This window comes from Urocampus carinirostris, unplaced genomic scaffold, assembly GCF_059441175.1.
Source record: "Urocampus carinirostris isolate Australia breed hairy pipefish unplaced genomic scaffold, RoL_Ucar_1.0 HiC_scaffold_96, whole genome shotgun sequence".
Taxonomy (NCBI): Eukaryota; Metazoa; Chordata; class Actinopteri; order Syngnathiformes; family Syngnathidae; genus Urocampus; species Urocampus carinirostris.
Window position 1 is genome coordinate 1 of NW_028283203.1, and position 5,000 is coordinate 5,000.

Genomic DNA, 5,000 nt, shown 5'->3' on the forward strand with positions numbered 1-5,000 from the left:
CGGTACTGCGGCTGTCGCTGAAAATACATGGACCCGTCTGAATGAATGGACAAAATATAAATCAGACACTACAGAACACAAGCATAATCCAAGATTACAAAATCATCTCAGCCTTTAAAAGAAACAAAAACCTGAAAGACTACTTAGTAAAAAGTAAATTACCAGAAATCAACATAACACAAACGCAGGGCCCCACATTCTACAAACAAGCCACCACAGTTAGGAACACCGTCACCAACACAAACTACCTAATTAAACAAACAATCACACCTGCTACGGAAAACTGAAAATACATGGACCCGTCTGAATGTATGGGCCTTTCGGAGGCCATAAACTCAGCGCCGGGCCGGTGTTTGGGGAATCGTGCCCGCCACTAGTGGCTGAATCCCGGGCTAGTGTTGGGGGACTTGTGCCCGCCAATAGTGGCTGAATCCCGGGCTAGTGTTGGGGGACTTGTGCACGCCAATAGTGGCTGAAATCCGCGCCGGTGTTTGGGGAAATGTGCGCGTATTATCGGGCCGGTGTTTGGGGAATTGCGCGCGTATTATCGGGCCGGTGTTTGGGGAATTGCGCGCGTATTATCGGGCCGGTGTTTGGGGAATTGTGCGCGTATTATCGGGCCGGTGTTTGGGGATATGCGCGCGTATTATCGGACCGGTGTTTGGGGAATTGTGCCCGCCACTAGTGGCTGAGAACTTGGCTAGTGTTTGGGGACTTGTGCCCGCCACTAGTGGCTGAAATCCGGGCCGGTGTTTGGGGAATTGTGCGCGTATTATCGGGCCGGTGTTTGGGGATATGCGCGCGTATTATCGGACCGGTGTTTGGGGAATCGTGCCCGCCACTAGTGGCTGAGAACTTGGCTAGTGTTGGGGGACTTGTGCCCGCCACTAGTGGCTGAAATCCGGGCCGGTGTTTGGGGAATTGTGCGCGTATTATCGGGCCGGTGTTTGGGGATATGCGCGCGTATTATCGGACCGGTGTTTGGGGAATCGTGCCCGCCACTAGTGGCTGAATCCCGGGCTAGTGTTGGGGGACTTGTGCCCGCCAATAGTGGCTGAAATCCGCGCCGGTGTTTGGGGAATTGTGCGCGTATTATCGGGCCGGTGTTTGGGGATATGCGCGCGTATTATCGGACCGGTGTTTGGGGAATTGTGCCCGCCACTAGTGGCTGAATCCCGGGCTAGTGTTGGGGGACTTGTGCCCGCCACTAGTGGCTGAAATCCGCGCCGGTGTTTGGGGAATTGTGCGCGTATTATCGGGCCGGTGTTTGGGGATATGCGCGCGTATTATCGGACCGGTGTTTGGGGAATTGTGCCCGCCACTAGTGGCTGAGAACTTGGCTAGTGTTGGGGGACTTGTGCCCGCCACTAGTGGCTGAAATCCGCGCCGGTGTTTGGGGAATTGTGCGCGTATTATCGGGCCGGTGTTTGGGGATATGCGCGCGTATTATCGGACCGGTGTTTGGGGAATCGTGCCCGCCACTAGTGGCTGAATCCCGGGCTAGTGTTGGGGGACTTGTGCCCGCCACTAGTGGCTGAAATCCGCGCCGGTGTTTGGGGAATTGTGCGCGTATTATCGGGCCGGTGTTTGGGGATATGCGCGCGTATTATCGGACCGGTGTTTGGGGAATTGTGCCCGCCACTAGTGGCTGAGAACTTGGCTAGTGTTGGGGGACTTGTGCCCGCCACTAGTGGCTGAAATCCGCGCCGGTGTTTGGGGAATTGTGCGCGTATTATCGGGCCGGTGTTTGGGGATATGCGCGCGTATTATCGGACCGGTGTTTGGGGAATCGTGCCCGCCACTAGTGGCTGAATCCCGGGCTAGTGTTGGGGGACTTGTGCCCGCCAATAGTGGCTGAAATCCGCGCCGGTGTTTGGGGAATTGTGCGCGTATTATCGGGCCGGTGTTTGGGGAATTGTGCCCGCCACTAGTGGCTGAGAACTTGGCTAGTGTTGGGGGACTTGTGCCCGCCACTAGTGGCTGAAATCCGCGCCGGTGTTTGGGGAATTGTGCGCGTATTATCGGGCCGGTGTTTGGGGATATGCGCGCGTATTATCGGACCGGTGTTTGGGGAATCGTGCCCGCCACTAGTGGCTGAATCCCGGGCTAGTGTTGGGGGACTTGTGCCCGCCAATAGTGGCTGAAATCCGCGCCGGTGTTTGGGGAATTGTGCGCGTATTATCGGGCCGGTGTTTGGGGATATGCGCGCGTATTATCGGACCGGTGTTTGGGGAATTGTGCCCGCCACTAGTGGCTGAGAACTTGGCTAGTGTTGGGGGACTTGTGCCCGCCACTAGTGGCTGAAATCCGCGCCGGTGTTTGGGGAATTGTGCGCGTATTATCGGGCCGGTGTTTGGGGATATGCGCGCGTATTATCGGACCGGTGTTTGGGGAATTGTGCCCGCCACTAGTGGCTGAATCCCGGGCTAGTGTTGGGGGACTTGTGCCCGCCACTAGTGGCTGAAATCCGCGCCGGTGTTTGGGGAATTGTGCGCGTATTATCGGGCCGGTGTTTGGGGATATGCGCGCGTATTATCGGACCGGTGTTTGGGGAATTGTGCCCGCCACTAGTGGCTGAGAACTTGGCTAGTGTTGGGGGACTTGTGCCCGCCACTAGTGGCTGAAATCCGCGCCGGTGTTTGGGGAATTGTGCGCGTATTATCGGGCCGGTGTTTGGGGATATGCGCGCGTATTATCGGACCGGTGTTTGGGGAATCGTGCCCGCCACTAGTGGCTGAATCCCGGGCTAGTGTTGGGGGACTTGTGCCCGCCAATAGTGGCTGAAATCCGCGCCGGTGTTTGGGGAATTGTGCGCGTATTATCGGGCCGGTGTTTGGGGAATTGTGCCCGCCACTAGTGGCTGAGAACTTGGCTAGTGTTGGGGGACTTGTGCCCGCCACTAGTGGCTGAAATCCGCGCCGGTGTTTGGGGAATTGTGCGCGTATTATCGGGCCGGTGTTTGGGGATATGCGCGCGTATTATCGGACCGGTGTTTGGGGAATCGTGCCCGCCACTAGTGGCTGAATCCCGGGCTAGTGTTGGGGGACTTGTGCCCGCCAATAGTGGCTGAAATCCGCGCCGGTGTTTGGGGAATTGTGCGCGTATTATCGGGCCGGTGTTTGGGGAATTGTGCCCGCCACTAGTGGCTGAGAACTTGGCTAGTGTTGGGGGACTTGTGCCCGCCACTAGTGGCTGAAATCCGCGCCGGTGTTTGGGGAATTGTGCGCGTATTATCGGGCCGGTGTTTGGGGATATGCGCGCGTATTATCGGACCGGTGTTTGGGGAATCGTGCCCGCCACTAGTGGCTGAATCCCGGGCTAGTGTTGGGGGACTTGTGCCCGCCAATAGTGGCTGAAATCCGCGCCGGTGTTTGGGGAATTGTGCGCGTATTATCGGGCCGGTGTTTGGGGATATGCGCGCGTATTATCGGACCGGTGTTTGGGGAATTGTGCCCGCCACTAGTGGCTGAGAACTGGGCTAGTGTTGGGGGACTTGTGCCCGCCACTAGTGGCTGAAATCCGGGCCGGTGTTTGGGGAATTGTGCCCGCCACTAGTGGCTGAATCCCGGGCTAGTGTTGGGGGACTTGTGCCCGCCAATAGTGGCTGAAATCCGCGCCGGTGTTTGGGGAATTGTGCGCGTATTATCGGGCCGGTGTTTGGGGAATTGTGCCCGCCACTAGTGGCTGAGAACTTGGCTAGTGTTGGGGGACTTGTGCCCGCCACTAGTGGCTGAAATCCGCGCCGGTGTTTGGGGAATTGTGCGCGTATTATCGGGCCGGTGTTTGGGGATATGCGCGCGTATTATCGGACCGGTGTTTGGGGAATCGTGCCCGCCACTAGTGGCTGAATCCCGGGCTAGTGTTGGGGGACTTGTGCCCGCCAATAGTGGCTGAAATCCGCGCCGGTGTTTGGGGAATTGTGCGCGTATTATCGGGCCGGTGTTTGGGGAATTGTGCCCGCCACTAGTGGCTGAGAACTTGGCTAGTGTTGGGGGACTTGTGCCCGCCACTAGTGGCTGAAATCCGCGCCGGTGTTTGGGGAATTGTGCGCGTATTATCGGGCCGGTGTTTGGGGATATGCGCGCGTATTATCGGACCGGTGTTTGGGGAATCGTGCCCGCCACTAGTGGCTGAATCCCGGGCTAGTGTTGGGGGACTTGTGCCCGCCAATAGTGGCTGAAATCCGCGCCGGTGTTTGGGGAATTGTGCGCGTATTATCGGGCCGGTGTTTGGGGATATGCGCGCGTATTATCGGACCGGTGTTTGGGGAATTGTGCCCGCCACTAGTGGCTGAGAACTGGGCTAGTGTTGGGGGACTTGTGCCCGCCACTAGTGGCTGAAATCCGGGCCGGTGTTTGGGGAATTGTGCCCGCCACTAGTGGCTGAATCCCGGGCTAGTGTTGGGGGACTAGTGGTCGTAAAACCGGGCCGGTGTTTGGGGACTTATAGGCCGACACTAGTGGCTCAAAACCGGGCTGCCGTTTGGGGACTTGTCGGGCCAACATTGGCTTGCAGCACTTGGAAAATTGCACTAAGTCCGATTGTCGGGTCACCAGGGGCTCGTGGGACTTAGAATTTGTGCCACTCCCCGGCCAGTGTTTGGGGACTGGCTGCCGCCTCCTGTGGGCCGGTCCCCGGCTGGTGTTTGGGGACCGGCTGCCGCCTCTTGTGGGCCGGTCCCCGGCTGGTGTTTGGGGACCGGCTGCCGCCTCCTGTGGGCCGGTCCCCGGCTGGTGTTTGGGGACCGGCTGCCGCCTCCTGTGGGCCGGTCCCCGGCTGGTGTTTGGGGACCGGCTGCCGCCTCCTGTGGGCCGGTCCCCGGCTGGTGTTTGGGGACCGGCTGCCGCCTCCTGTGGGCCGGTCCCCGGCTGGTGTTTGGGGACCGGCTGCCGCCTCCTGTGGGCCGGTCCCCGGCTGGTGTTTGGGGACCGGCTGCCGCCTCCTGTGGGCCGGTCCCCGGCCGGTGTTTGGGGACCGGCTGCCGCCTCTTGTGGGCCGGT